Here is a 23,731-nt window from a genome sequence, read left to right as displayed (position 1 = left end):
CACAGGGGCATATGAGACTTTTACCTTAGCAGACGTGGCGCTCGAGTGATGTGGCGTGCTTACGTGGACAGCCAGGTTGGATTGGGGATGGAAGTGACCCGAATACAGGAGTTTGAGGATTAAACTGCACCTTTCAAGAGTTGGGGGACGAAATCGACCCAAAGTCAAGAGTTGGAGGACGAAAGTGGCTATTTTGCCTTTATTGTTATTTATATCGGAAGCTTTGTCGAAGTTTTCGGGCTTTGACGGTGCGGCCCGGCCCGAACCGGTCAGCAGAAAGCACTAACCACAAACAACGTGTGACGTACTGACGCGGCCGCGGCTCCAAAATTCCCCGAAGGTAAACCCTAGCTCCCTAACCCCAAATTTCGTCCCAAAAATCTCGCCGCCGCCTGCTGCCATCCCACCGATCCCCTCGCCTCTGCTTGGATTGGATCTGTTCACCTCCTCCGCTTCCTCGCCCTTGACGGACATGGCTGCCTCCACCGTTTCCTCCTAGGTTCCACCTTCTCTTCCCGAGCCCGCCGCCGCATCAGGCTTGGTCCTCCTCGACAAGCGGTGCTACATCGCCGACCTCCCCAACACCACCACTGCCGAGAGCACCACGAGTCGCGGCTTGCCTATCAAGGTGACCTTCCGCGCCGCCCGCCCGCCACTTGTCTCCCACTTCTGTGTCCACTACCCTGGCCTGGACTTCCGCCGCACAGGGCCCAATATTGTCACCACCGACGCAGATCTCGCCCTCCTCCGTGTTCCCCTCGGCCCCAACAGCACGGAATGGGACTACTTCGTCTACAGACCGCGCACCCAGTGGCTAGATCTGCTACCGAACCGGCATGCCAGGCGGTTCCACGACTCCGCAACTGCCCTCATTAGCCGCGAAGACGGCGCTTGGTATGTCGTCGCTGCTCTCGGTGGTAGGGGCCCCCTGTACTATGGCCGAACGCTCCTTAGGTGGGAGTTGGACCTCCACCTGTACAGATCCTCAGATTCCAAAGGGTGGATCTCCAAGCGGCTGTCAGTGAATGAGTTCGTGAGGGACAGGCTTGTCCCTTTACCTCCGGCAGTCAACAGGCTGTACCACGAGACTGAGAAGACCATCACAATTGGCGGTGAGCATGGCACGGTCGCCTGGGTGGACCCGTGGCGCGGCATCTTCTTTTGTGACGTGCTCAAGGAACGCCCACTGCTCCAGGATGTCCCGCTGCCGGCGCCGGCAAGGGGTAACTGGGATCGCCTCCTCAAGAATCGTGACCTCAGCTGTTTGCGGGACGTGACTATCAGCCGGAACAAAGACTCGATCAAGTATGTCGAGTTGGAATTCTTGGAACGAGAAGAGCTGATTGCCACCCCTGTCCCTGTTTGCTACACTGATTGGGTGCGCCAACTCAATAACCCTAAATCCAAGGTCATCCGTGATGGCTGGAAGTCGACAACATGGAACATGGCGATACCGGTTGGTTTGTCGGAGGGCTGGCACTGGCAACGTGACTGTGAAGTTGTCGTTAAAGACATCAACTTGGAGGCTGGTGACCTATGCCTTTCTGATCTCATGGCTACGCTGAGCAGCAAGACCACATGAACATGGAAGGAGCTTCCAGTGGCAAACCCCATCCTAAGCATGGATGATGATGTCGTTTACTTGATTTCTGAAACCAGACCCAGGAACATGGACAAGTTGGCAGTGATGTTTGCTATTGATGTGAGGAAGGCAACATTGCGAGGATTGGCTGAGCTTGATGTCCAGAAGATTACCATGGACTTCTGCACAAGTGAGATCTGCAGGATTACTTGAGCAATATTAAGGTAGCTTCTGTATGCTGGTAAGTTCCCTTTATGTTTTTATGTGCGACTATATGTTTGAATGCCATGCTTGCCATGAGAACTAGTTAATCATTGTGTTGGTATGGTACCATTCTGGTTTCAGTAGGGTCTAGAGCTTCAGGAGCTATGGCTTGATGACAATGTGATTCAGTGGAGGAGGGTTATTTGATATGACTTGTTCTGTACAGTGTTGTCGATGCTGTATGCCTGTATATCAGGTGGTTAAACAAATCCTGGCAATAATCCAATAAAAATAAGTTTGTGTTAAGCTGATTTTTTGTGGTTTGTGCGCGTTCCTTCCTATGAAAAGTTAGCAAAACTGTTATGGAAGTAGACAAGGCCACAGCTCAGTTTTCTTTAACTGTGGTGGAATTCTGTCTCAAATCGATACTAAACGGCTTATATTAATAAACATATTAATTATAATTATTTTGCCTGAATCATCAAATCAATACTAATGACTAATATGCCTTAAAACATGATAACTATTTGCTTATACCATAACTGGCATGTTAATACCAAGCTAGGCTCGCTGGCTACTTTTGCATGCCACTGGACAGGCCCCAGGCAACTAAACTCCCAAAAGCTGCACCCACACAGCCTGGCCGGGGCATCTGCAGGGGATCAACCAAATGCGTTCCATTGGACATAGTATTGAGTTGTGTTTATGACAAAACTAAGTTGTTCTGGGTTTTCACTTCAAGAACAATATGTTTGACCAAAACAGACATGCATAATTTATTCTTGCTTTTATGTTACTTTCTATTTTTTGTGCTAGTTACTAATAAACATGACACTTGTTCTTGTTGGATGAACATAATAATTCATGTTGTAGATTTTTTTATCATTCAAAACATGAGCTATTCTCTTTGATCCAGGCAGGAGTGAAGCACCGAAGCGAGCTGAAAAGTAGCTATCAAACAAACTGAACAGGGTAAACCATCTGATGCGAAGAGCTGGCTAGGACAAAACGTCAACCCGTTTGTTGAAACATGGTACAAAGAATCTTGATTCAGACATTGGAGATTGAACTTTTCTTAAGTTGAATTATGAAAATTATGTGTAATGTGACTATCTGGATTATGTTGCTTGCGGTATGCAGATACAGGTACTTTATTATGTACTACTGAACTGGGCTAATGTTTTGGTTGAACCATGTTTTTATGTGTTATGATTTCGTTTTTAATTTTTCGGCATGCACATTTTCTCTCTTGTTCCTGCCATCCCTCGTTATGCCTATCTAATGATTTATTGACTTAAATGTAGTACTCCCTCAATTTAAATTTATTTGTTGATACCGCGGTTCAAGACAAAAGCTGTTAAACAATACTCGCCCTGTTTGTCTGGCTTATCAGCCACCAGCTAGCAGTATTTTTCTCTCAGAACAAACCAGCAATCAGCCAGCAGTACTTTTATCTCAGAACAAACCAGCACTAGTCAAGCGAACAAGCCGACTGACGCCGCTGTTCATAGCAAGCACTGCCCGCCTACCTGCAAGACCGCTGCTAGCTCCTTCAGTTCGTCAACCATTTTTGATGGTTCCTGACTACCAGGTGGTGTCGGTTAAGATCTTCAGCATCCCTCACCATCTTTGTCTCTCTGATACAGCATTTTAGGCCCGTTTGCCTATAAATAAATAACCTGGGTTCGTCAGGTAAAGATGAGATGATGGTTACTGGCTTGAACTGGGCAAGGGCTAGGTGAAGATCCAAGATGCGGTGGTAGCTGTTGCGACTTGTGAGAATCGCATCAGTGTATCTACAGTTCAGACTTTGATCCCAGGATTTATTTCTGACTAGGTGATGGCCCATGCGATGCTACAGGCACTCAGAAATTTAAAAAATAATGCAAGAATATAATAGAAACATTTTCAGTAACTAAATACATGGCAAAGATGATGGAACGGAATGGTACTTAAAATTCTAATAAAAGCTTTTAAGAATTATTATCTAGCTAGAGAATGCTATAGCAGTTCATCTTTTTCTATATTGTAATACTAACTTCGTTCCAAATTACTATTCATTGTCGACTTTTCTCGTAACGTTTGATCATCTTTTTATTCAAAAAGTGGTGTAAATATCATTTATTTTGTTTGCGACTCGACTTACTTTATCATCACATATACTTGACTAAGGCCTTGTTTAGATGCCCAATTCGGGCCTGGCAAAGTTCGCACTTTGCCTCTGTAGCGCACTGTAGCATTGCGTTTGTATTTGGTAAAAATTGTCCAAACATTGACTAATTAGACTTAAAATGTCCGTCTCGCAAAGTATAACAAAAACTGTGTAATTAATACTCCATGCATGTGCCGGCATTTTGATGGGACGGGGAATAGGAATTCTGCATAGTGCCAATATATATGTTTTTGTCCTTAATTCTGCTCCTCTGTTTCATCAACGTCTTTCGGAGTTGATGCCTCTTGTCTTTCAGAAAAGGGTAAGAATAAGGATCTAGTTTAGTGATTTTTAGGGTTAAGGGCTATCTAAGCGTATTTACGTTTATATATAGCTTTGATACCACCCTGTGGGGACCACCCCTTTTTTATATATAAATAATTGCCTTTTATATATATAAATGGGTGCCCGAATGCCAATAGTACCACTCCCTAGATCGGCTAATGGTACCAGCACTTCTCACAAGAAGTATCAAATCCATATATCGGAAGAACAAGCAATTATTATTTAAAAGAGGTTTAAAGGTAAGAAGAATACTACCATAGGTGTAACCTCTAACTTGCAGCGGAGTCCTACATAGTAGACCCATACCTCAGGTAGCTTGTCCGAAAACGGGTCAGCAGACCCTCCCCTGCTACGAAGCTCGTCCTCTCTTTCTTCTGAATACACTGCCGGAGAAAGGCACATCAGTGCCGGTCACAGGGAGCTTTAGTGCCGGTCCCTGTGACTGGCACTAAATGGCCGGCACTAACGTGTCAGACGTTAGTGCCGGCTATATTGACCGGCACTAAAGGGCCGGTCCGTAATTCCAGCCGGCACTAACGTGCCCGACCCGGCCCGGCTCCTGGCAGCAAGGTTAGTGCCGGCTGGTATAACTGGCCGGCACTAAATCTTTTTTCTTATTTATCTTTTGTTTTTCATTTTTATACGTATGGCTATGCGTATTTCTACCGTATTCGACTACATAATCGTACTTTTTGCATTGCACAGTAATATTAGGACAGCATATTACACTAATATTATATATATATATATATATTCATCATGTATGGAACACTTAGGAGTTTAAAAGTACTTGAGATATTACAAATTATTAAGAACATCAACTATAGTAATTTATCAGCTTCCCCGTCGTCGGATCTTTTTCGGCGACGCTTGTACGGACATCGCCATAAAATTCGCCCTTAGGATTTATGACTTCATCGAGCAGGAATCCGCATATAGCTTCTTAAATTGCCCTGATCCGAGCCATTTCAATGAGTTCTTCTTTCATCCGCCAATGCTGTCATATTTTTCGATAAAAACATGAGAATAAAAGATAATGAATTAAAATGATGAGCAGATGTGATTGTGCTCACGTACATTGAATGCCTCCACTGTCATTTGCCCTTTTTCACTTGCAAAAGTGTTGATCCACTCGCATACGTAGTATCCACATAAGTTGTTTCCTTGTCCCTGTCTACAACACTATGGACAAATGTGGGTTAAGATATAGAATTTTTCTGATGTTTATTGCGAATGACATTAGTAGCGAGAGTATATTCATACCGGAAAATCAGTCACCCAATAAAGTGGCTCGATTTCACCTATGGACAAGCCTATGTGTTTGCGGAGGTAGCGACGCCATGCAGTATTTACCACCTCGATGAGATCTTGGTACTTTGATTTATCTTGCCTTAACGAGTCGTACACCAAGACCTTGTGCTCGTCAATCCGAATACAAAGCAATATCCAATGAAAGCTGTGCATATACATACGCATAACCAATTAATGTTGATTAAAATAGTTATTAAATAGTATTATTAATACGAAGGGATTGAAAAAAAAGGCTAACAAAGAACGACTCACTGATGGTTGTATGGCAAGAGAATGAAGGGACACATGCTATTCTTACGCAACCCCCTGTATATAATATTGACTATTTCTTCAGGGTTTTGCTCTACCGTTTTCTCGTGTATAATATCGGGGTCGAAGAACCCGACGTTATGGAAGTTTTTTTTTGGCAAATTTGAATTTTTGACCTACGGGACACAAGAAAAAGGGGATCGGTCAACACACAAAGCTAAAAATAATGAAACGAGAGACAATACTCACATGCACCATACACTCACGAGGGACTTGTCAAGGGCATCTTGATGGTATAAATCGTAAAGTGCTTCAAACTCGATATATACTTCACCTGCCCCCCGCCAGAAATGCTCATCTTTAATCCGGGCTGGGAACATCTCTAATTCATTAGCTTTAGATTGCACGGCATACCATTTGTGTAACTCGGCCATTCTCGTTGGTAGGAATGGTAGCAACTCTGGCCATATCAAAGGTTCACCAAGTACAAACTTTTCCTGCCGCGGGCATTCTGTAGGGCCTCCCCAAGCAATTGAGCCCTTGTTAGATCAGTTTGCAATATCATCCCAGCCATGGTCAACGGATCTCTTGATTCATCAGGACATTCTTCACACGGCACTATCAATGGAGGGATCGATTGTTTGGACTGCTCTCCGAGCTGGGGAACGGTCTTTGCATTGATCCGTCGATTCTTGGGGTTGTTGTAGCACTTTCTGATCTGCCGATCATAATCCAACTCCCTTTCTTTCTCCTTGGTGGGATCTTTAATGAAGTGTTTAATGAAATGTGCCTTCGCAACCGGATCTATTTCTGGCTTCTTGTTTGCAGCCTCCCTCAGTAGCTTGCGCTTCAGCAAGAAGGTTTCAAACGATTCTTCTGCCTCTTTCTCTTCTGGAGCCTTCGCTTTCTTCTTTCTTTGCTGCTTATGAGATGGCGGGACCGAAGGTACCGTGTATGCCTTCTGTCGCTGACTCTGATTCTGTTGTGCGGCTGGTGATGATGCCGAAATTGGCTCGCTTTGTGCGGCTGGTGATGGCGGATCCATGCTGGGGTCCCGTGCAGGCGGTGGAGAAGGTGGGCCAACACTAGGATTCCTGTCATCAGCTGGTGTTGGTGATCTTTGCCTTGAGCACCGAGCGGAATCTGTGGCTGCTTGCACCAATCTTATGTCGCACTTTGGCCACGCAATCCATGTGTGTACGGCATGTTGTAGTTCTGTTTCTTCAGGACCTATAGGGATCGGGAGGTCCAAGTCTTCCCAGCGTTCTTCAGTAATTCGGTCAACAAAGACTCTGGTGAATCCTTCAGGAATTGGCTGGCAATGTATTGTCCTGCCTTCTTCTTGGACTTCCGCATAACCCTCAGCACAAACTTTGAGCTTTTTCCCATAAAGAACCAGAAGCTCACACTGGGTCCTAACGGCAATGTCGTCGATGGGGTCCCTCGTCCTGTCGGCACCCAAAGTAGGGTGCTCTGTGGAAGCAACACTGCTGCGACGCTGAGAAGGGGTGCTGAACTCCACATTGGCAGCTGGTTGGTCCGAGTGTTGCCCAACTGCTGCCTCAAGTGACATTATCTAGTTTTCTAGGCTACAGATCTTCTCTGCCACTACTGCCTTGCTTCTGCATCGGCTTCGGTAGGTTTCGAGATCTCCGGAAAAGCCATATTTCCATGGAACTACGCCCATGCCTCGGGTCCGTCCAGTGTGTTCCGCATTCCCAAGAGCGTAAGCCAGCTCGTCATTCTCTCTGTTGGGCTGGAAGGTTCCTTCTTCTGTACGCCTCATTGCGTCATCAAGTCTTTGGGCAGCCTCTCTTAGTACGTCGCTAGTCACAAACATTCCAGTGTCGGGGTCTAGTGTGCCTCCATGAGCATAAAAGTAATACCTTGCTCGTTTGGGCCAACTCAAGGTCTGCGGTACGATTCCTTTTGCAATTAAATTATTTTCCATCTTTTCCCATTTCGGAACAGCAACCTTATAACCTCCAGGCCCAAGTCTATGGAAGTTTGTCTTTTTGCTAGCATTCATCTTGCCTTGAATCGAGGCTGCCATGCTGTCAGCACTGCGCTTGTAATTCACGAATTCATTCCACCACTCTCGTTGCTTCTTCCAGACTTTATCAAAATCTGGTGTGAGGCCCTTGTTGACAAAGTTTGCCACCAATTTTTTCTTGAACGAGCCGAACTGAATTGCCATCTTCTTAAATGCCCATCCCTTTACTTTGTCAGCTTTGCCTGGGGGAAAGTTGAAGTGCAACGACACCTCTTTCCATAACAAATCTTTCTCCGAATCTGGCACGATATCTTCAGGTCGATCAGAGACTTTATTTCTCTTCCAAACCTTGTACTTTATGGGGACGTTCTCCCTAACAAGATATCCCAATTGATTTACAAAGGTCGTCTTAATTTGACCAGGGGCTAGTGGCTCGCCGGTTGCTTCGTTGATCTCCGTGATGGTCGTACATCCTACCATTTTCCTCTTGGAGCCACGTTTCCGTTTAGGCTTCCTCGATCCTGATGCCTGAAAGAATCGCAAATTTATCAAGCGGGTTGCTACCAACTAGTGGACGTCGCGACAGGTATTGACAAAACGTTTATCCTGATGCCTGAAAGAATCACTAAACTTTCATACCTCGGCTTCCTTGATATTTTCTTCTTCCTCCCCACTAATATCTTGCTCCTCGTCGCCATGATAATGCAAGTTTAAAAATTGGCTGCCATCATTCTCACCCTCGTGATACTCTGGAGCTATGTGCCCAGTACTACCACAAATGAGCTCGTGCATTAACTCGTCTTGGTTGTCCGTAGGATCCATTTCCACTACCCGAAACAATAAAAAAACATTAAGTATTTTCTAGTACTAATAAAATGTATGTATTTGCAAAAATATTGTACACATGTTTATATTCATAAAGGCTCACATGGTTATTTAGATCCAGAAATCAAAACACCAAGGTGCCGATTTAAATGCACCAACCATTTAATCATCTTAATACTTAATCAAGTTACTGTGCACTTAAATGCAATCATTTACCGAGTAAACAAAGCCTCAAATATATTCTTTTACAACTGAACAAAACAAATTCCTGAATTTATATATACAAAAAAGATTTATTTAGTAACTATTAACAGACGCCTCTCCACGCGAGGTTGACGCCCCGGCCTGCCCCGCCTCCATGCTCGGGCCTCCCGTGTGCGAATCGGGGCCAGTGCATTGCCGGAAGATCAACAGCATTCACACAGAACACTAAAAACTCAGCATTCACTGGAACAGGAAAGCAAATCACAGACTATCATTGCAAGTTCTCAACTATACACCAAATATTGAACCTCAAATAAGAGCAGATCAACAAAGCCTCAAATATATTCATGAACAAAGGCTTATTGATGGAATACAACACAAGCTCTTAATAAAGCTGTTGGGATTCAATTATGTGGTGGAATACAAAAAAGGGAAAGAAAACAAAGTAGCTGATGCCCTATGTAGAGCTTCTCATGCACAATCATTGGCAATTTCTTGTGTGGTACCTGTATGGATTGAACAATTTCTTGGCAATCAATATTTTATTGGAACAAGATGCATCGGCAGGTTAAGGAGTATGTTAAGTCATGTCCTATATGCCAGAAAAACAAATCACTATGATAGTAAATATTGAACTAAAGTTATGACACCAATGGTAACTGATAGGGACAGAAATCACTATGACACCAAATATTGAACTAAAGCTAGAATTAGCAGTAGGCATAGACATTACTAGCTAATACTCTTATCATCAGACAGAGAAAATTAATTCTCACAGTATAACGACTAGACTTGCTGCAAACATGCTCAAGTGTACAGTTAAATCTCAATTATCGAACTCAGTTTCGGTATGCATACACACACACACACACACAACGAATCGGTACGCATCCAAATAGGTTGAGAAATATGAGCTGTTTCATAGAGCTTCCTACTATGCTCAGATTGTAAATATATACGATGATGGTGAAGAAAGCTATATAAGGACAGCTGGAACTACTATCTAATTTGCTAGAAATACAGATAAAACACCTATGGTTTTTGTCAGAACAGGTCTGAATGTTGTCCTTAGTTCCGAAATGCGGCAGCCAAGCAAATAACAAACAAAAATGCCATCATATTTTAACTGATCACATGCAACTCTTTGCACTGCCTCGTCATATTTTTGATACTAAAAGTGAATATTTTGCATATACATGACACAACCTTCCTTTGTTTCTAGCTTTCAGTAAGAGTTTGCTGTATTCTACTTAGGCTTAGTGGACTAGAGCTGCCTACTTCCTCCTCCTCTCTGGGACCGTATGTGTTAATGCCGCTTCCTCATGCTATTCTCTAGGAGGCCAAAAAGACCATGCCAGTGGTAGGGAAGATTAATGTCAGTCCACTGGAGGAGAAAACAAGTGAAGAAGAACCTGTAGTCTATGCCACTAAGGCGGTGAGGATCACTTGAAAGAAACAAATAATGAGTTGGATATTTATTCATGAAGTGCTCATCTAATTTATGTACCACATGTTTTTTGATATGTAGGAGGCAAAAAATGCATTCAAGTCCCTGCTCGATTCAGTAAATGTTGAGTCTGATTGGACATGGGATCAGGTATGAAACTTTAGTCTAGAGAGAAAGCAAGCTTTCAATGTGAGGTCAGTTTTTGTTTCTCATAAGATCCTAACCTTTCTTAGCAGTATCCTCAACTCCTCTGGCTCTTTATGGTAAATGTTTCTAAGGTTTGGGTCTGATGATTTTATTCCTGCAGTACTTGAACCAGCGAAAAAAGTTTGAAGCTGAAGAAAAACGTATCAAACAGAGGAAAGCACGTGATGATTTCCTTGCAATGCTGGAAGTAAGCTTGCTCTATGTTAGGAAGCTTTCTCCTTTTTATTACTGTACCATATTGACTGTTTCATTTTGTAATTCAGGAGTGCAAGGAGCTTACATCATCAACAAGGTGGAGGTATACCTCTAATTCCAGTATTTTCTTTTTCAGATAATTGAAGTTCCTGCTTGATTTTATATTTTTTTGGTTGGAGGTGCACTTATTATTTTTTTGTTCACCGTGCAGCAAAGCAATTCTTATGTTTAGAGCTTCCAATGTCATATATCGTGACTACAGCAGTATGTACTGATTTACTCCATAGATCAAGATGATTTAACTTCGTAGATGACAATGCAAGGTGCTCACTGGGGCAGCAATGGCGCGAGGACCTCGAGGCGGCAGGGGCAGCCGGGCGGCCGGGCTCTGGGGAACGGGCCGCGCGCGAGGACGATGAGGTGCGCGGCGGCAACAATGGCGCGAGGACGCGGAGCAGTGGCGCGAGGACCCCGAGGCGGCAGGGGCAGCCGGGCGGCCGGGCTGCACGGAACTGGCCGCGCGCGAGGACGACGAGGTGCGCGGCGGCCAGAGCTTCGGGCGGCGGCAGCAATGGCGCGAGGACGACGAGGTGCGCGGCGGCCGGAGCTTCGGGCGGCGGCAGCAATGGCGCGAGGACGACGAGGTGCGCGGCGGCCGGAGCTTCGGGCGGCGGCAGCAATGGCGCGAGGACGACGAGGTGCGCGGCGGCCGGAGCTTCGGGCGGCAGCAGCAATGGCGCAAGGACGACGAGGTGAGCGGCGGCCGGAGCTTCGGGCGGCGGCAGCAACGGCGCGAGGGTCGGGGCGGCGGGTAAGTTGGGGGCGACGTCGATCTGAATGGGCGAAGGGGCTAATTTGTTGGGGGGATGGCGCGGTTAGTGCCGGCTGACATTACCAGCCGGCACTAACGCGCCCACGTGACGTCAGATGGATAAGTTGGTGCCGGCTGGTGTTACTAGCCGGCACTAACGTCCTCAAGTTAGTGCCGGCTGGTATTACCAGCCGGCACTAACACGCCCACGTGACATCAGAAGAACAAGTTAGTGCCGGCTAGTGTTACTAGCCGGCACTAACGTGCTCAAGTTAGTGCCGGCTGGTGTTACCAGCCGGCACTAACGTGTACGCGCGGGAACTGGCCACGCCAGTTCCCATTTACACTAAATTTGTAGTATTCATAAATTTATTCAACATAGGCTTAATAATTAGAATAATATAACAAAAATTTATATCTTATTTTTATCTACACAATAATTATAGTAATTATATGTACACAATAATAATAGTAATTGAAGTAAATTAACGAATATGCAACCATTATCAAATATGTGTAGCGTAAAGGGTTTATATGTGTATATGTTTCTGTTATTGATAATAAATCGAAAACATTTCATTTTGATCCATGCAAAATTCTTTAAAAAACTTTTCAATAGTGGCCTATACAATGATATAATCAATTCGCATATTACCTAATTATTTGTTTGTAATTTAATGTTTCAATGCTTCTAGAAATGCAAAATTAGTGAATGTAAATAATATTTATACCATGCAAAAATATAATATTATCTGAAGATGATATTATGTCATCATTGGAGAAATAGTATCAAGAATTGAGATAAATACGATGCGGTGCGTTACATTACATCACTGATTGAGAGAATTCAATACATAATTTATATAAAACTACTACTCATTATCATTATGTACTGGAACATTGATAATCTTCCTTTTGACGAAAGTGCCTTGAGCGTGATCACAGCGTAAGTAAGGTGTGTCCTCTTTGGATAAGAGGATGCTAGGGTCAATGTCAACTGAGAATGGAGGAAGGTCATCAATCTGGTCATAATCTTCCGAATTGTCCGAAATATCCTCAACTCCAACAACTTTTCTTTTTCCTGGAAGAACTATGTGCCGTTTCGGCTCATTTCTAGCCTTGTCTGCTTCAGGCGTCTTATCTGACTTCTTCTTCGGTTTGCTCGATATGCCTTCATATAGAACACTTGTGTCACATCCTTAGCTAGAACAAATGGTTCATCTTTATATCCAATCTTTTTAAAGTCAACTATGGTCATCCCATACCGGTCCTTCGTTACGCCTCCTTCAGCCACCCATTCGCAACGAAATAAAGGGACAACTATGGGTCCATATTCAAGTTCCCATATCTCCTCTATGACACCATAGTAGTTGTTGTTTTCTCCATTACTGTTTACTATACACATACGGACACCACTGTTTTGGTTGGTGCTTTTTTTTGTCTTGAGCTCTCGTATAAAATGTATACCCATTGATTTCGTACCCCTGGTATTGCTGGACAGTGATTGATGGTCCCCTAGCCAGCCATTGAAGTTCTTGATCAACTGTGTTGTTGCCCAATAATTTTCGTCGGAACCAGCCGTCAAAAGTTTTTATATGTTGGCGTGTAATCCAAGAAAGATTCTTTTGTGGATTTTCAGACTGTATAATATTCATGTGCTCATCAATATATGGAGCCACCTTGGATGAATTCTGAAGAACCGTGAAGTTTGCTTGGCTGAATTCACTACAAGGGATGTGCACATTACATTTCTTTCCTAGTGTGCCTTTTCCCTTTAGTCGCCCCTCATGGTGTGACACGGGGAGCCCAATCGGATTGAGATCAGGAAGATAGTCAACGCAAAACTCAATGACCTCCTCGGTTCCATAGCCCTTAGCAATGCATCCTTCTGGGCGAGAACGTTTACGCATGTACTTCTTCAATACTGCCATGAACCTCTCGAAAGGGAACATATTGTGTAGAAAAACAGGACCCAGAATAGTTATTTTTGTCACAATATGAACTAGAAGGTGTGTCATAATATTGAAGAAGGAAGGTGGGAAGACCATCTCAAAGCTGACAAGACATTCGACAATGTCTTTCTGCAGCTTTATTAGATTATTTGGATTAATTGCTTTCTGTGAAATTTCATTCATGAATGCACAAAGCTTTACAACTGCCAATCTCACATTTTCCGGTAGAACACCCCTCAGTATAACCGGAAGTAATTGTGTCATCAGAACGTGGCAGTCATGGGACTTCAAGTTTTGGATTTTCTTCTCTTTCACATTTATTATGCCCTGTATATTTGAGGAGTACCCAGACGGGACCTTGATACTGTTCAAGCAATCGAACATGCTTTCCTTCTCCTCTTTACTCAGATTATAGCTGGCAGGTTTTAAATAGTGGCGTCCTTTGTCTCTCTTCTCGGGTTGCAAGCCTTGTCGTCCAGCTAGCATCCACATGTCGCTCCTTGCTTCCAATGTGTCTTTTGACTTACCATACACTCCCAGAAAGCCTAGTAGGTTGACGCAAAGATTCTTTGACAGATGCATCACATCAATTGCGTTGCGAACCTGTAAGACTTGCCAATAAGGTAGGTTCCACAATATAGACTTCTTCTTCCACATTGGAACATGTCCCTGGTCATCCTTCGGAACAGGTTGGCTACTGGGACCCTTTCCAAATACTACCTTCACATCCTTGATCATCGAGAACACACGCTTTCCATTACGGAACAGAGGCTTACGACAAGTTTCGGGCTCTCCTTTGAAATGCTTCCCTTCGGTTCTTAGGGGGTGATCGGTAGGAAGGAATCGGCGATGGCCCATGTATACGCACTTCTTACAGTGTTTCAAATAAATGCTATCGGTTTCATCAAAACACTGGGTGCAGGCCATGTATCCCATGTTCGACTGTCCTGAAAGTTTTGCAAGTGCGGGCCAATCATTGATGCATACAAAAAGCAAAGCTCAGAGGTTGAAAGACTCCTGTTTATACTCATCCCACACATGTACACCTTCTTCTTTCCAGAGCAGTAAGAGATCATCCATCAAGGGTTGCAGGAACACATCAATATCGTTGCTAGGTTCTTTTGGCCCTTCTATAAGCACCGGCATCATGATGAACTTACGCTTCAGGCATAACCAAGGAGGAAGGTTGAACATACATAGGGTCACGGGCCATGTACTATGAGCGCTACCAAACTCACCGTACGGATTCATTCCATCCGCACTTAGAGCAAATCTTATATTCCTTGGGTCGTTGTCAAATTGAGGATACTCTCGGTTAAGGTTTCTCCACTGGGACCCATCTGCTGGGTGTCTGATCATGTGATCCTCCTTACGGTCTTCTTTGTGCCACCGTATCAACTTAGCGTTGTCCTTGTTTTTGAAAAAGCGCTTCAGACGTGGTATTATAGGGAAGTACCACACCAACTTTGCGGGAACTCTCTTCTTTACCGGCTCCCCATCAACATCACCTGGATCATCTCGCCTGATCTTATACCGCAATGCGCTGCAAACAGGACAAGCTTCCAAGTTCTCGTATTCGCCGCGATACAGGATGCAGTCGTTAAGACATGCGTGAATCTTCTGCACGTCCAATCCAAGAGGGCAAACCATCTTTTTAGCTTCGTATGTTGTTGACGGCAGTTCATTACCCTCAGGAAGCATGTTCTTTACAATCTTTAATAGCTCACCAAATCCCTTATCGGTGACACCATTAGTTGCCTTCCATTTCAGCATCTCTAGTGTGGTACCCAACTTCTTCTGCTCCGGTTTGCAACTAGGGAACAATGGCCTTTTGTGATCCTCCAACATCTTCTCAAACTTTAATGCCTCCTTCACAGTGTCACTGTCTTTCTGTGCATCAAGCAACGCCTGACCTAGCTCGTCAGGTGGCTCCTCTTGTGCAACATTTCCTTCACCCTCGTCCATTGGTTCATCTTGAAAGCTACCTGTTTCATGAACCCATGCCCAATCTGGAAGATTGTTATCACCATCATCATCTTCTTCATTATCTTCCATCGTAACTCCAACTTCGCCGTGCTTAGTCCAAAGGCTATAGTTACTCATGAAACCATTCAAGGCCAGGTGATTCCATAGAGTTTCTCTTTTCCGGAATTCCTTTTTATTTTCGCAAATACTGCATGGACAACACATTAAACCCTTTGGCGACCTATTTGCCATTGCTGCCTTGAGAAAAGAATCTAAACCCTGAATCCACGCCGAGGTGCTCCGGCTTCCGTGCATCCATTGCCGGTCCATCTGTACAAATTTAAAAAAAATCATGCTCATTATCCCTAAAAACAGGTTACTATGAAGTAATTCAAAAAAAATGTAAATGTGTCATAGGCCACCTATCTAGTAAATTTAAACTAAATAGCAAAATAAATTGGCACAATAACATATACACATGTCACCATGAAATAATTCAAAAAAATCATTCTAAATGTGTGATGGTCAAACTATATAATAATCATTCTCTGAAAAGCAACTAACCAATTCTACCTTGCTCAAATTAATGAACAAATTAATGAATCATGCTCATTGTCCCTCATCCTTAAAATCCCTAAAATTTTGCATAGTAACATATACACATGTCACCCCTCTAAACTTTATGCCCTAGAAAACGAACACACCCTAAATCGTGGCGAGTACTGCGAGTTCTAATTTGCGGTTGTTCTGGGTCGTTTTATGTGATTTTACAAGTGCCCTATTGCTTTGTTGATGACTTGTGTTTTTGCGAGTTTGTTGGTGGTTTTTGTTCGTGGTGGCGGTTGTTCCGGGTCGTTTCTGTTATTTTACAACTGCCCTGTTGCTTTCTCGTGACGACTTGCGTTTTTGCGAGTTTGTTGGTGGCTTTTGTCCGTGGTATTTTCTCCGTTCGTTTTGACTTTTTTTTTATAGATTTATAGGTTTTACAATACACCTAGACGTAATATATATATGCAGATGCATAGAAAAACTATGAATTTAGAAAAGTCTAAACGACTGATAATTTGAAACGGAATGGAGGGAGTAGCTTTAGAGTGAAACTGTGAGAAACTCTCCAGAAGCTGATAACTATACTACTCTAGCTGGTGCTTTATGTGATGCTGATGATCCAAATCCCAAAGTATGTTCTGTCCTTTTATTTCGAGTTTTCTTGAGTGGCTTTGTTCTGTTTCACTAGTTAGGTATATAGTGTTTCTTTAACAAAATCGTATTTTCGGTGTAATCGGATCCATTATTTCAATAATTAGTTCATTAGCTAAATAAGCCAAATTTATCACTATAGCAGGAAATTTATCAATAATTAGCTCATTGTCCCTCATCCTTAAAATCTCTAAAATTTTGTATAGTAGCATATACACATATCCCCGTGAAATAATTCAAAAAAATTACTCTAAATGTGTCATAGTCAAACTATCAAGAAAACCTTCTCTAAAAAGTAACAAAACGATTCTATTTTGCTCAAATTAATGAACAAATCAGAAAATGATGCTCATTTTCCCTCAACCTTAAAATCACTATTTTCTTTTTCTAGAAAAGCATGAAACAAAGAATAAATACCGTGAAAGAAGAGTGGAAGAAGCTACTAACCTTTGGTGCACTTGGATGGGTGAAATCCTCACAAATTTGGGGAAAAATGGGCAGCACCTCCCCTGTAACACGCCATGAGAGTGAAGGAGGGCTCGGGAAGAAGAAGAGTGGCAAATGAAATGGAGGGAGGGCTGGGATGTAGTGGCCGGTATATACGGGGCAAGTTAGTGCCGGCTGGTGGTTTTAGCCGGCACTAACTGTGTACGTTTAGTGCCGGCTAGAGCAGACAGCCGGCACTAATTTGTAATTGACCAAGTTAGTGCCGGCTAGATATACCGACCGGCACTAACGTGCGTTTTGACCGTTGTGGCAGCCGTCTGACAGTTGGGGGGATGGCACTGTTGAGGCACGTTAGTGCCGGCTCGTTGTTGACCGGCACTAACGTGCTGGTACCGATAGACCATTTTCTAGTAGTGATAGAAGGGACGAGGGAAGCAAGAGTGAGCACCTAAAATAGGTACTCAGCAAATCCCAGCATATAAGAAAATTAACCTATATCTACATGCAAGATTCCAACGGAAAGGAAGCAGGTCTTGATTATTATAAAAGTAAACTAATGCATGTGTGTTAAGTTGAAGAGAGAAATAAAAGCAAAGCAAGTATAATTAAGTGGGTTGGTCCTGGAGGGGAAACACAAAGCCTCCCCTGTCAGTCCCCAAGTTTTATTAACTCAGCGACCACCGGGGTTCCACTGAGCCGGCATTCGCCGTACCACTCTCTCTAAGGGCCACTGCCCTGCCTCACCAATCTATCCACACCTACCCCTAGTATCAAAGGTGTGGACTAAACATGGGAGCTTTTACCGTGTGGGCTCGTAACCGTGAGCCTCGGCTATTCGAATAGTTTACACTCTGATCAGAGGGGTACACTTTACCCGCACGGTCAGTCAGCCCATACCTCGCGCAAAGGCGATACTGACCTACGAAACCCGTACCCACCGGCGTCTATTCTCGGACTACATTCTCATCCGATCCTAGACAACATCCCCTAGCTCCACCCACATCTACACTGGGGCCTAAGTAGGGGTCATTCCACCACCACCCACCTCGCGGGTCCAATTCCCGGGAAAAATGCATATGCATATAAATTGTGGTATACAATACCACCGTGCCACTCCGGATGCCATAACGTTCCCGATGACCCGTACCGGCTGGACCTGAGACTTTGCGAAGGTCCTGCTCCAGTGTATCCGTTGCCCACCGTGGCCCCTTGGGTGGTTTACTAGGTTCAGTGGTGGGGTGTGGATCAAGGCCTCACATTACAGGTACTCAGGACAGGCTGTACCTTTTTGGCCCGTGCGGCTGTACATCGCACCAGAAAGACTTTCCCATGAACCGAACCTTATGTGTCCGGAGTAAGCATGGACAGGATCCTCCACACAGGCTGCCCCCATACTCCCAAGTCTATCCTTACAGGGTCTAACTCTCTTAGTAGGTTCATTTTATTACTTTCTAAAACCAATACCTCTATCTCTCCCTAGCAATAGAATCCTTTCCATGAGTATTATTGAATAACAAATCTACAGTTGATGCTCGATCATGACTTAGTCGTGACCGGGATCAACTGGTCCTTAAAGCAAATGCATGGCAGGTTTATTATCTTGGTTCGTTTTACTATAAACAGTGGACAGAATATGATCGAAAGGGGGTGTTGCTGGGACTTGCCTCTTTCCTATGAGGGGGAAGCTATAGAATTGTCTTGAGTCTTCATCTTGATCCCGATCATCTTCTGAGCTTTTGGGTCTTCCGACGTCATCACACTCGATCTACTATAACATTGTTATACGCATCAATCATTCATTCATAGCAAACATCAAGCATGGGTTAAGGATAGACGGGAATGTGATCTAAGGGCTAGAGCGAGATCCTAGGACGGTATGTGAAGAACGTGAGGTGATATGATCAAACGATCACATGAAATATGGGTTTTCTAATAAAAGAAGGGAGTGTTTATCCTAGTTTTGGATAAAGGGAGGAAATATTTGATGTGGCTAAGATGTGGTTAAGTTTCTATAGGCTCCTAGTATTTTTGAGGATTTTATGGAGATTTTTGGGGCTAAGGATATGATAAGGTGGATTTTGGGGTACACTCATAAGGGTTTTCTATAGGTTGAAAAGGCTTGAATAAAATCTAATACTTGGAAATGTGTCAAAATAAATTGGAAAACATTTCTAGGCTTCTTAGGGTCTCTAAGAATTTTGGTGAATTTCTGAGAATTTTTGGAAATTTCTAATCTATAGAACTGAGGTTTGGTGTACAAAAGCTGGTGTGTATCTAGCGAAATCGACGCAGTTGAGAGGCTGACGGGCGGGGCCGGGTGGCTGGCGTGGCGCGGCGCTGGCGCGGTTGACGTGGGCGTCCAACTGGTGCACCGAGAGCCCATGTGGCGCCTGCATGGCACACATGTGCCTAAGGTCCATGTGGACCGCGTCTACACAAGGATGGGCAAGGGTGCGGACGGCAGGACCAACGTCGTTCCTCCCGGGCCCGCGTGTCTGCGGCTAGGAGACATGACGGCGTGAGACGGGGTCGGGCAGCGCCGCCCTAGTTTGGCTCAGGCGCGGCGGCGATGCAGGGGAGGCCGCCGGAGTTCTCACTGTCGGCCGCTAGGGTGGTTCTCCGGCGACGAGGAGTAGCTCTAGGGCCTCTACGGCTTACAGCGGAGCAATTAGGGGTGGGGAAGGGAACGGAGAGGCTGCGGCAGCACGACGCGAGCTCGCCGGAATGGCGGCGGCACGCGGTCGTGCACGAAACGTGCACTGGAAGCGGCTATAGACTCAAATGAGCGTGTACGTGCGATGGTGTGTGTTCTGTGAGGGTAGTAGGGCAGCTAGCCCGGGTGGTGATGGTCGGAGCACCGCCGGAGGCTTGCCGGAATCCCGGCGGCACCTTGGTTCCGCGGCGGGGTGGTTAGCAAGGGGAAAAAGAGGGAAGGCGGCAGGGGAAAGGATGGCAACATATCTAAAGGGGCTCTGACACGGCGGAGGGCGCCAATCCGGCAGCAAAACGATCGGGATCAAGTGTCACCGTGGTGGCGAGCGGCGTTTGGGCGGGGAGGGGAGTTTCGTGTCGGCGAGGATGGAGTGGGGTGGTGTGTGGCGAGAGAGTGCCCCGGGGTGCTATTTATAGTCCCAGGCGGTCGAGGCGAGCTTGCTCGAGCTTTCTGGATGAGCTCGGGCGGACAGATAAGCTCGCTGGGCCAATAATGGCGGCGGAGCTCCGTACACGGCCGAGCGTGGGGGGGGGGGGGGGGGGTGGTGCGGCGAGGAAAAGCCTACCAACGCACTCCCAGCAGGCATGGGGGGTACGGAGGCGTGCGGATGGATGAGGCGAGTGCGGCGCGTATCTTGGCATGGAGATAGGATGGCCGGGGAAGGCGAATTGGGCCAGAGCATGGTACGGCGGCGGGCAGAGCTCGCGTGCACGGCGTGGGCGCTACGCGGCCGTGGGAGCGAGGGGACGTGTTCAAGCGGGCATGCGGTACGGAGGTGGTGCAAGTGGCCGTGGTGCTCGCTCCAGTGGGGTGAGGGGAGGGGCGGAGAGGGGGTTCTGGCGGCGTATGCCAATGGCGGCGCGCCGGGGCAGAGCGGGAGTGCAGTTTGCGGCGCGGGAAAAGCGAGTGGCTTTTCCGTCCTTGGGGAGAAAGGAGAGGGGGTGGTCAACTTGGCTTCGCGTCTCTGCAGCGCGCGTGTCCGTGGTGGGGATGGCGGTGGGATAAGGGAGATCGAGCGGAGAGGGCGTACAGCGGGGTGCCAGGGCACAATGCGGCGGCATCCACGGTTGCGGCGTGGGGAAAAGCAGATAGCTTTTGTGCCTGTGGGGGAAAGGAGGAGGTGGAGCAGGCGGGTGCGACGCGCGCGTGAACGGGTCGGATAAGGCAGCGGGGAGGCGGAGTGCGAAGCGGCGGCGACATCGCGGTAGAGGAGAGGTAAAAGAGGGAAGAAGGGAAGGAGGAGGACGCTGGCGTCGGCGTGACGTCAGCGCGGCGGGTGGCGAGTTGGGCCGCCTGTGGGCTGGCTGGGCCTTGTGCGAGTGAGGGGAAAAGAAGGGGGAGGCCGGGCCGGTTTCTGCTGGTGGGCTAGATAGGATAGAGTTGGCCCATGAAAGGTTTAAAAGGATTTCCCATTTATTAGAGCTAGAGATTGAATTCAAATTTGAATTGTGATTTCAAATTTGAATGGACCAAGATGTGGAGATCTCTAGAACATTCCTTAGGGCTAGTTAGTGAGGAAAATTTGGAGTGAGAGAAGTTAGCCACCCAATTATGCATATGATACCTAGGATTTATTTAAAAAGTGCACTGTGAATAAATAAAATGCAGGGACTTTTTATGTGAAGTTGCTATATGTTTTTAGAAAAAAAATTTAGGGGCTATTTTTTAGGATTTTGAAAAATCGGGATGTTACAGCAACCTAATGAAGCTAGAAATGATGACAAAAGTTAAAAAGGAAGGTTGGAATGGCGGCACAAACTCACCTTTTATAGCCACCACTGCACCTCCAAAAAAAAAGAGCAAAACATTCCCCTTAAGATTTGGTATTTTTTGAAACTTTTCCCGAGCTCCTCTCGACTCTCGAGCAAGCTCCAAATGGAAGGTTGGCTTCCGAAGAGGCTGTCCACGACTTTACCTATGTGCCATCTGTGCTAGCAGGCCACCTAAATAACTCACCCACCATCACCCATCCGTGTTGGCAGGCGCTAGCCCCAGCGGCCCCGATCACCTTTGTGATGGCGCGTGCCAATTCTGCCTGCCAACACGCTAGTTTCAGTGTGCCAACACAAATCATTTCTGGCATAGTGCATCTTAAAATGGTACACATGTTTATCCCTCGGTGTTGACTTAAAGGTAGTCAAATTGGTTCCTGAACTACTAGTTGGCCATCCAATTCTTCAAACCTCCTCGTGCATCAAAATGGTTCCTAGGATAATTTACAATGCCGCATATTTTATATCAATTGTAGTCACCCTTGAATTGTAATACACTAAGTTTGACCAATTCACCGATTTTTGAAGTAGAAGAACGTGAACATGTGACCTATGTGGTTCATGCAATTTGACCAATGGAACTGACGGTTTTATCTCGAACACCGATGAACCAATTAAACAGTTTCTTCGTGAATCGATGTTTGGACATGAGTTTGGAACTCTGGACAATAGACTATTGTGGTATTGTTATGTTATCTCATGTATTTATGTCATATGTGACAGGTTTGGATTGATCTTAATACATATATGATAGAAATTTACATATTTGTATACAATTAATGTGAAATTAATTTTATATTAATAAAGCCACTTGTCCAACCGACTCGATCTTCAGTCTAAATTTTTGTCATGTGCCATGGATGGCTTAGCACGTTCAAATTGTTCCATTTACCTCTTTGTAGTATCAGGGTAAGTGTATCATATGAAAGTTAGTTGAATTTCATGTTGCAAGAAATACCGTCACCTAGATGTGTAGGACCACTAGATAGACGATGATGCAATATTTGCTTTGAAGTTTGTATACAATCACAGTGCTAGATGATGAAAAAGGAAAAAAAGACATTGCCTCCTGCCATGAAAGACTGTCATTTCTGATTAGGCAATTAAATATTTATAGGTATTTAAATAAATATACAAGTTAAGTTTATAGTAATTTTGTTGTTAGATCTAATAATACTCACTTTACCAAACCAATTCATTATTGAATAAATATTTTTACCTAATTAATTACCTAAATAAATATTGTTGGTCAAAATTTGAGTAAGAATTCAATGGTGTCATGTACTTAAGATCAAAGCGCATCCAATTAGGTGTAGCTCGGCTAGTAAGGTGTTCACTATCGTGGAATCTGCCCATCAGGGTCAAGTTATCAACTTAGAGACCGTTTAGTTCCTATGGTGAAATTTTTGGGTCCTCTTTTAAGGTCTATTAAGAGTATTAAATGTAGACTACTTACAAAACTAACTATACGAATGGTCTGAAAATCGCGAGATGAATCCATTAAGACTAATTAATTCATCATTAGAGATTGATTACTTTAGCACGACGTTGTCTAATCATATCATAATTAGGCTTGTTAGATTCGTCTTGAAAATTAAGGTAGGGGTTGTGGAATGGGTTTTGTTATTAATCCACATTTGATACTCCTAATTAGTGTCCGAAAGATTGATGTGATGGGTAGTTGGTGAAATTTCAGGGAACTAAACATGGCTTTAGCGCTGATGTTTTCTTTTTTCCTGGATTTATTCTAGGACTTAATCAGCAATATTCTTTTAGTGGGACGTGAGGATTCACACTCAATCTTTCAGAGGTGGTCTTAGGGGTAGGCTTGCGCACGTATCATCGAAGGGATGATGAGTGTGTGTACTCCCTCTGGTTTGGTAAAGGAAGTCGTTTTGGACAAGGCTTGAGTCAAAAATTGGAAATATAAATCATGAATAACTTTTAAGTTGTTGAGTTTGGAAATGTGAAAATCATATAAATAGATTTGTCTCGAAAATTACTTTCACAAAATATACATATATAACTTTTCAATAAATATTTTTATAGAAAATTGAAGTCAAAGTTGAGTTCAATTTGAGCCTCACTTATGCTAAGTAAGAAGTTCGGCATGTTTGGTTTTGACTCTTGGGGCTGGAGGACGTGTCCAAAGTCCAA

General features: G+C 44.7%; 1 pseudogene; it reads left to right on the top strand.

The window, feature by feature from the left end:
- The first annotated feature begins 288 nt into the window (after nucleotides 1–288).
- Nucleotides 289–23,518, top strand: LOC112884859 (annotated as a pseudogene).
- The last annotated feature ends 213 nt before the right edge of the window (nucleotides 23,519–23,731 follow it).

This window comes from Panicum hallii, chromosome 3, assembly GCF_002211085.1.
Source record: "Panicum hallii strain FIL2 chromosome 3, PHallii_v3.1, whole genome shotgun sequence".
In the NCBI taxonomy this organism is placed as follows: Eukaryota; Viridiplantae; Streptophyta; class Magnoliopsida; order Poales; family Poaceae; genus Panicum; species Panicum hallii.
This window is presented reverse-complemented; position numbering and strand designations above follow the sequence as displayed.